We start from the raw sequence: 10,175 nt of genomic DNA on the forward strand, positions 1-10,175 counted from the left end.
CATTTCGAGCTTTTTGGATCTTGTCTCGGGGGAGGGGAAAATATGTTCTCTTGGTTTCTTTATGTATCATAAGTATGTATTTCGTAGTCTCGAAAAGATGGGAGTGAGAGGTCTACAACCTACATGGGTTTGGTGTTGCACTATTTCTCTGGGTTCACGATGCGATTTTGAATAGGGTTGGGGATTAATTTTGTGTAGTTAGGGGTGTTCATTTAATCCAAACCGAACCGAAATTTTGGTTAACCAAAATTCACCCGAAATCCGAAACCGAAAATTGAACCGGATTTCACGGTTCGATTCGGTTAAAAACCGAATTTCTTTTAGTTTTTCGGTCCGAATTTCGATTTAACCGAATTTTTAGTTTTAAAATTTTAATTATTTATTTATTATTTATTATTAATAAAAATAAATAAATAAATAAATTTTAAAATATATACAAATGAATTTTAAAAACAAAATCGATTTTCAGTTTGGTTGACAAAGCCAAAAAAACCGAACCGACCCGAAAATCAAAAATCCAAAAAATTAAAAACCGAAAACCGAACCGAATTTATGGTTCGTTTTTCGGTACAAACTAAATTTTTGATTTTGGATCGGTTCGGACGGTTAACCAAACTATGAACACCCTTAATTGTAGTGATCTGTCCTGAATTACCAACTAAACAATTCTTAATATCATGCAATCAACTTAATAAAACAGAATCAAATAAACAACAAAAACTAAAACATAGTTAGTACAACTCAATCGAAAAAACATGTATACAAAATATTATACAACCATATCGAATCAAGTACTAAAACAAAACTGGAACTGAATCAAGATCGCTGATAGTTATGTTTTTGTTGCGTATTTTAATGTCATTTTGTTGTTGTTTTGCATTTGTTTATGTATTTTAATTATATGTTTTGTTCGTATTGCATATTTTTTGTCTGCATAATTTGTTTCCTGGTTTGTTGGTTAGGTTGTACGTTTTGGCGGATGCATGGATGGAACTGTGGAGCAAGAGACATGCTGAAGATTTTTGAAAAAAGTTTCTACCGCTCGATCTGCACCATTCAACCGATCGAGCGGTGCCAAGAATTATGAAGAATAGTAGAAGCTGGAATTCTCTACCGATCGATCGGTAACATCTTACCGATCAAGCGGCCGCCTTATATTTGAAGGACAGTAGGCTATGGAGTTTTGGCTCGATCGATCCGCAACATTTGACAGATCGAGCGGTTCGCGGAATTTGCAAAACAGTAGGAGTACATTTTTTGGCTCGCTCGATCGGTTACATCTTACCGATCGAGCGAGCGTCGCTGTCGGGAAAGAATTGTTAATTTTAGAAACTCTTTTATTTTGGACTCTAGCTTTTATTAGGCTTTTTATTCCGTTTTTCAGACTTAATTATCAGATTTTGAAGTTCTTCCTTGGCGGCTAGGTTTTGTATTACAATTTTCTCTCAAGATTTCTTCCTTTCTTTTAATTTTTCTTGAATTTTTCATGAATCGTTGTGGCTAAGTCTTAGAACTTGGTTGAGGAAGACAAGCCCTTGATGTTATTTGTTCATGAGATTCAATTTTCATGTTTTAATTCTTATTGAGTATCAATAGTTGATCTGTTTTATTTCATGCTTGTATGTGAGATTTTAGGATTTGTCATCTTAGGATTTAGCTACACAAACTATAGCTAAATTAGAATTCATGTAAATCTGTAATTGTTTGAATCAACTAATTTGCGAATCAACTACGTTTAATATTTTCTGCTGTTGAATTTGTTAAATCTTAGGAACAACTTTTGACTAGATTAAATATAATCGCTGGTATTTGTGTTGTCTAGGTTCATCAGTATTACTCATTTGAATGCTACCTTAAATTTAAATCTAGATCGCTGGAATCCAGGTTAATTTATTGGTAAGGGTTAATCTAGAACGCTGGTATCTAATTAACTAAGATTAAGGTAAAACAGGAATTTGATTTTCAATTATGAATATTTGATAGGATTAATTATTTTTAGGAATCGATGATTGAATGAATAAATATCAAGGGTGTAGTCGACCGATACCAAGGCTTGTTTCTCAGTGAATTTTTCAGTTACAATTGAATCTTGCATGATAGTGTTAAGAAGTTCATTAATTATTGTTTTTAAATTTTAGTAGTTAATCTCAAACTCAAAATCCCCTTTATTTTATTTTAGAACACATTAAATTTCTTTTTCCTCATGGAAATGATCCCTGCTCACACTACTACATATTCTTGGTTATCTTATTGAGTTGGGTAATTTGGGCGTGACGCGACTTAGCGCTACCAAATTTAAGCGCCGTTGTCGGGGAACGGTGTTATTTTATTTGTGTTCTTTTTTTATTATTTTTATTTTTATTTTCTCACTCTGGTTTTCTTTTCTTTGTTTCTAGTTCTCTCTGTTGTTCATGCTTTTAGGTAACTCTTCTAACGAAGAATTCCCCTACGACCCAGAGATCGAAAGGACTTTGCACAGGCGAAGGAAAGAATTTTTTAGGCAACAAGAAGAGGACCAGACTCGAACAGAAATTCCAGAAGAAGAAATGGTTGCTAATGCTAATCTGAGTCTTAGAAAATTGGGCACTCCTGATCCCAATCAACAATCTTTATGCATTACTTTTCCTACTTTAGAAAATAATGCTACTTTTGAGCTTAAATCTGGATTGATTTACTTATTGCCTTCTTTTCATGGTCTTGCAAGTGAGGACCCTAATAAACATTTGATGGAATTTCATGTGGTTTGCACAAGTATGAAACCCCATGGAGTGACAGAGAAGCAGATTCAACTGAAGGCCTTTCCTTTCTCTTTAAAGGTGCTGCTAAGGATTGACTATATTATTTACCCTCTGGATGTATCACGACTTGGACGGAGATGAAAATAATCTTTTTGAAAAAATATTTCCCAGCCTCTAGAGCCACGAACATCCGGAAAGAAATCTATAGAATCAAGCAATACTCAAGGGAATCACTGCATGAATACTGGGAGCGGTTCAAAAGGTTGTGTGCTAGCTGTCCGCAACATCAGATAAGTGAAAATCAATTGATTTAATTTTGCTATGAAGGTTTGTTACCTCATGACAGGAGTATGCTAGATGCGGCCAGTGGTGGAGTTTTTGTGGACAAAACTCCGGTACAAGAGAGGAATCTGATAGAGAATATGACTGCGAATTCTCAACAATTTGGCACCAACAGGAATTATCATGTACCAAAGAAGAACAATGAGGTAAATGTTTCTTCCCTTGAGCAACAATTAATTGAATCAACGTCTATTGTGCGTCAGATGGCTGTAGGAAATGGACAAACTGCAAAGGCATGTGGTATCTGCACTGCAATAGGACACGCCACTAATATGTTTCCTAAACTTCAAGAGGAATCAGTCAAACAGGTTAATGCTACTGGCGGATTTTCTGGACCACCACAGCGAAAGTATGATCCATATTCCAACACGTACAATCCTGGTTGGAAGGATCATTCAAATCTGAGATATGGAACCCTCGGGCTAATCAACCTGGACCTCAGGCACCACCGCACAATCAAGCTTATAGGCCACCGTATCCTCCACAACAGCAGCGTCCACAGATTCCAGTGCCAGGTGAGTTTCTTGAAAACATAGTTAAGGATCTTGCAACTAATACTCTGTCTTTCCAACAGGAAACCCAAGCAAGCATCCAGAACTTGAACACCCAAATGGGCAGCTCGCCACTGCAATCAACAAGTTGGAAGCACAACATTCCAATGTTTTACCATCACAAACAATTCCGAACCCTAGAGAGAACGCAAGTGCAATTACTCTAAGGAATGGGAAGGATTTGAAGATTAAGGAAAAAGAAGTTGATGCTTCGCCCAAGGAGAAGCTACAAGAAGAACCGAAGGCAAATGATGGAGAAGCATCCAAGGAAGAAGCGCCAAGAGGTAAGTTTCCTCCCCTTTCCGAATATAAGCCTGTTGCACCTTTTTCCTTAGCACTTAAAGAGTCTAGAAAAGATGAAGGGATAAAGCAACTTTATGAGAATTTTCGTAGATGTGAGGTGAATATTCTGTTGCTAGATGCTATTAAGCAGGTACCTCGATACGCAAAGTTTTTAAAGGAATTGTGCATAGCGAATAGGAAACAGACACTGAAGGGTTGTCAGAAAGTGGAGCTAGGTGAGAATGTATCTGATGTGATCCAAAGGAAATTGCCCGCAAAATGCAAGGATCCAGGTATGTTTTCTATCCCATGCACTATAGAGAATGTTAGACTTGAGAAGGCCATGTTAGATCTAGGAGCATCAATCAATGTTATGCCATACTCTATTTATGCATCCTTGAAACTTGGTCCATTGAATAAAATTGGAATCGTTATTCAATTAGCTGATAGGTCTAATGCATACCCTAGGGGAATAGTAGAAGATGTGTTAGTGCAAGTAAATAACTTGGTATTTCGTGCAGATTTTTATGTGCTCGACATGGAAAATGGTGATCGAAATAGTCCTATTCTGTTAAGCAGACCATTCTTGAAAACTTCCATGACTAAAATTGATGTTCACAGTGGACACTCACTATGGAATTTGATGGAGAGGTTGTGAAATTCAATATTTATGATGCCATGAAATTTCCTGACAGTGATGATTGTGTATATTCCGTTGATATTGTGGATTACTTGGCACAAGATTATTGTGAGCATGCAGGAAAAGATGAGCTAGAGGTGGCTATTGTTGCACCCATTTAGCAGGATGATGAAATTGGATTCAGTGAAGAAGTGAAAGAGATTGTGAAAATTCTGAACAATGCTCCTGAGATACCTCAGTCAGGTAATGTTTCTTATTTATCTTTACCAATCTCTAATACTCGGCACCTTCCATCTGTTTTGCAGGAGCCAGTGGTTGAACTAAAGACGTTTCCCAAACATCTAAAGTATGTTTTTCTTGGAGAAGGAGAAACATTACCAGTCATCATCTCCAACAGTTTGGAAGCCGAACAAGAGGAGCAATTGGTCAAAGTTCTAAAGGAGCACAAGACTGCTATTGGGTGGACCATAGCAGACATCAAGGGAATTAGCCCTTCTACATGCATGCACAGAATTCTGATGGAGAAAGGAGCGAATCCCTCATGTAAGCCGCAAAGAAAGTTAAATCCACCTATGATGGAGGTGGTGAAGGCTGAAATTCTGAAACTTCTTGAATTTGGAGTCATCTACCCGATTTTTGACAGTCAATGGGTCAGTCCGGTCCAAGTGGTACCCAAAAAAACCGGAATTACTGTGGTGAAGAACAAGGATGACGAATTGGTTCCCACCCAAATTCAAAATGGGTGGAGGTTTTGTATAGATTATAGAAAATTAAATGCTGGAACCTGAAAGGACCACTTTTCTTTACCCTTTATTGACCAAATGATTGAACGTTTAGCATGTCATCCTTATTATTGTTTCTTGATGGGTATTCTGGTTATTTTCAGATTGCTATTGCGCCAGAAGATCAAGATAAGATGACATTTACTTGCCTGTTTGGCACCTTTGCATATCGACAAATGCCCTTTGGACTTTGCAATGCACCGGCCATATTCCAACGGTGTATGGTTAGTATCTTTTCTGATTTCATTGAGCATATCTTAGAAGTATTTATGGATGATTTCACTGTCTATGGTGATTCATTCAAAAACTGTCTGTCTAACCTTGCTCTTGTCCTTAAGAGGTGTATCAAAACCAACTTAGTCCTAAATTCTGAAAAGTGTCATTTTATGGTTGGGCAAGGTGTTGTGTTGGGTCATGTCGTCTCATCTAAGGGAATAGAGTTAGACAAAGCAAAAATTGATATTATTCAGTCTCTTCCTTATCCCACATGTGTGCGGGAAGTGCGTTCTTTTCTTGGCCATGCAGGTTTCTACAGGAGATACATTCAGGACTTTGCCAAGATCGCATCTCCCATGTGCAAACTGTTGCAAAAAGATGTTCCGTTTGAGTTTGATGAACCATGTAAAAAATTCTTTTGACTAACTCAAGGACTCATTGACATCTGCACCAATAATCCAACCACCGGACTGGAGCAAACCATTTGAGATCATGTGTGATGCCAGCGACTATGCTGTAGGCGCGATTTTGGGCCAAAAGTTGGGAAAGCATCGCATGCTATCAACTACGCTTCGCGTATCCTGAACGATGCCCAACGGAACTACTCCACCACTGAAAAGGAGCTCTTGACTATAGTTTTTGCCTTAGAAAAATTTCGTTCTTATTTATTTGGTGCTAAGGTTATTGTTTATTCTGATTATGCAACTCTTCACTTTCTGATGGCGAAGAAGGAGGCAAAACCAAGGCTAATAAGATGGATACTGCTCTTGAGAAAATTCGACGTGGAAATCAAGGACAAAAGAGGGACAGAGAATCGAGTCGCAGACCACTTGAGCCATCTAGTTCATATCGATGAGGAGCTGAGCTTGCGTGAAGAATTTCCTGATGATCAACTGTTTTCAGCAAGCACAGAATTACCCTGGTACACAAATATTGTCAATTATTTAGTTACTAAAAGGGTTTCCCTCTGAATTTTCAAAAGCACAAAAGGACAAAGTGAGAAGTGATGCTAAGATTTTGTGTGGGATGATCCATACTTGTGGAAACATTGCGCTGATCAAGTCATACGACGATGTGTACCGGCAAGCGAGGTAATACTTATTCTCACGTTTTGTCATTCATATTCTTGTGGTGGCCATTTTGGAGCAAAAAGGAAAGCGAGAAAGGTGTTGGACTGCGGATTTTTTTGGCCATCCTTATTTCGAGACGCTTACGTTTTCTATAAGTCGTGCGCTCAATGCCAGAAGATAGGTAATATATCCCAGCGCAAGGAGATGCCCCAACAACCTATTTTAGTTTGTGAAATCTTTGATGTTTGGGGCATCGACTTCATGGGACATTTTCCAAGTTCGTATGGATATATATATATATATATAAGTAATATATATATATATATATATATATATATATTACTTGCTGTGGACTATGTCTCGAAATGGGTGGAAGCAAAGGCCACCCGTACTGATGATTCTAAAGTTGTTGCAGAGTTTATTAAGCACAATCCTTTCTCTAGGTTTGGGATTCCACGAGCCATCATCAGTGATATAGGAACGCACTTCTGCAACCAAACTGTGGCCAGTTTGCTAAAAAAGTATCATGTGATGCACATGATCTCCACTGCATATCATCCACAATCAAATGGTCAAGCTGAAGTTTCGAACAGAGAGATCAAGTCCATCCTAGAAAAGACCGTGAATCATACAAGGAAGGACTGGAGCTTGTGCTTGGATGACGCTTTGTGGGCTTATAGAACCGTGTTCAAAATGCCAATTGGAATGTCACCTTATAGGCTGATATTTGGGAAACCCTTCCATCTGCCGGTCAAATTGGAGCATAGAGCCTACTGGGCTATCAAAACCTTTAACATGCAGATGGATGAGAGTGGCGAGCATCGGAAGCTGCAGTTGCAAGAATTAGAGGAGATACACAATGATGCTTATGCCAGTTCAAAGATTTACAAAGACAAGACAAATGCCTTCCGCGACAAGATGATTTCTAGACGGGAATTCAAAGTCGGACAGAAAGTTCTGCTCTATCACTCACGACTTCGGTTATTTCCAGGTAAGTTGCGTTTACGTTGGAATGGACCATTTGTTGTCACTAATGTCTTTCCCCATGGTGCAGTCAAAATCCAGAGCTTGGACACATCCAAAACATTCAAGGTCAATGGCCACCGGCTTAAACACTACTATGAAGGAGTCCAAGCGAATGTAGGAGATGACGAGCATGATCTCACTCTAGATGTTCCGCCAAATGTCGAGTGAATCGTAGCATGCATTCGAGCTATAGACTGACTGTAAATTTAGCGCTGACTGGAAGGCAACCCAGTGTTTTTTGTTTCTTTTCCCTTGTCTTTATTTTTATTTCCTAGTTTTTGTTATTTTCTTGCTTTTATGTTTGTTTTTCGGAAATTAGAAAAAAACCAAATTTTTTTTTGAATTTTGTGTCTCGCTCGATCGGTTAATCCTTACCGATCGAGCGAGCAAGTTTTTTTGCTCGAGCAGTAAGTTCGTATTTTTTTGGGTGCTCGATCGGTTAACTATTACCGATCGAGCGGGAGTCTTTTTACGTGGGACAGAAAGGTGTATTATTTTGGCTTGCTCGATCGGTCACATCTTACCGATCGAGCGTGCCCCTTTTGTACGCGAATTAAATCGAGATTTGCTATCTCTCACCCTCATTCTCCCCTTTTCTTATCTCTAAATCCCTAAATCCCTAAAACCCTCCCTCTAAATTGCTCTCATCTTTTTCATCTTATATCGAAGGGACAGAGATTGCATCACCATTACGCTCCAGTCATTATCTCTGCTCATCTTATCCAGCCACGCCGCCTCTCCCTCAGAGCCGCACGCCTCTTACCGCCCATGTTTCGCCGCTCTTCCCCGCCGGCCGTTTCGCTGATTTTTTCTCCGTCTCCGATCATCATCCTCGGCCGTTCACCTTCACCGGCCCTCAGCTTCTTGGATTGGTGTCACATATCTCGGATATCACCGCACTTTCATTTTGCATGCCTAGTGTTCGACGAATTGCTCTACTACAATTTGTGTCCTCTTTTAGGATATCATGGGGCCTAAACGAGTTAGAGTTACGGGCGAGTCTTCTTATCAAAGCGCGGCCGCGGCTCGTTCTTCCTCCAACCTCGCCGGGCACTTTGTCAATCAAGCGGCTCGTGATCGCTACGATCACGCTAAGGTACACCGCTCTCCCATACCCGAGCGTGGATTCGAATTGGAATTTGGTGATAGTGAAGTCTTTAGATTTATTCAAGAACGTGGTTGGGAAAAATTTTGCACACAACCTCCTCCCGCTGTCGTACCCATTGTCCGTGAATTTTATGCTAATGCAGCGGAGAGGACGGATAGTAAGGCATTTGTCAGGGGGGAAATTGGTTTCTTTTACTCCCCAGGAGTTGAATTCCTTGTTTGAGACGCCGGATGTCGATGATTCTCTATATCAAAGCCTAAAACTCGACCCGGATTTGGAGGAGTTGCTTGGCCAACTGCCCTATCCTGGAGCTGCGTGGGTTGACCTTGTTTTGTCATTGAATTTTAAGGAGCGCTATTTGCATGTGGTTCCTGCCACATGGTATGATTTTCTGACTCGGCATCTAATGCCGATATTGCATTCTAGTGAAGTTAGTCTAGAGCGTGCTCTCCTCCTTTACGCTCTTGATATGGAGTGGCCAATTAACGTAGGACGCGTAGTCCATAGCGAGATCCGCCGATCTATTGCTTCTACCGCCGTGGGTCTTTACTTTTCGATGGTCATCACTGCTTTGTGCATACGTACCGGGGTTTCAATTCGTTCCGATGAAGAGTGGTTGCCACCTAAGCGAGCGATCGACGCAGCCGCTATCGAGGCCAAGAGGGCTTATTGCATTAAGCACTTTGTGCGAGACGACCGTTTTTATCATCCTCAAGAACCCCCAAGACCACCTCAGCCTCCTCATCGCTCTCAAGCTGATGCTATCCATGAGCTTACCGCCTTCGCCCATCACCAAGATGCATATAATACTGTGGCGGCTCACAACTCGCAAACTATGGATGCTCTCTTGAGGAATCTCACTTTGCAGCTTGGCCTTGACCCGATTGCCATTCCTGCTGCTCTCCCATACCCGCCGCCCTTCCCATTCCAGTATGTCGCTCCTGTTCCTCCGCCCAAGCTTGAAGAGGAGGATGCCGCCGACCATTAGACCAGGGGAGTTCTATTTTTAAATTTTTGCATTGCATTTTGTTTAGTTTTTGTTTGTGTCTTGTGTTTTGATGCATTGAGGACAATGCTTCAATTAATTGGGGGGGGGGGGGAATTGCATTTGCATTCATGTTGTTGCATTTGTTTGGTGCGTTTTTATGTTTAGTAATGTTTTTGTGTTTGTGTGTCGTATGCATGAGTTGAGGATGAGATTGTTAGCCTATGATGATGAAGTTTTATTGAGAACATAATTTGTGAAATTTTTTTTGCTCTTGATAAGATTTGAGAACCTGTAGGTTGTTTGGTGAATAATTTAAAGCACGCATGTTGAACCGGTGAAATGTAGTGATGTATTGGATTTTGTGGATGTCTGTTGGACCATTGCACGACATTAGGTGTTTGTGGAACTTGATAGTGCTTGAATCTTGATGAT

This window comes from Henckelia pumila, chromosome 2, assembly GCF_033568475.1.
Source record: "Henckelia pumila isolate YLH828 chromosome 2, ASM3356847v2, whole genome shotgun sequence".
Classification (NCBI taxonomy): domain Eukaryota; kingdom Viridiplantae; phylum Streptophyta; class Magnoliopsida; order Lamiales; family Gesneriaceae; genus Henckelia; species Henckelia pumila.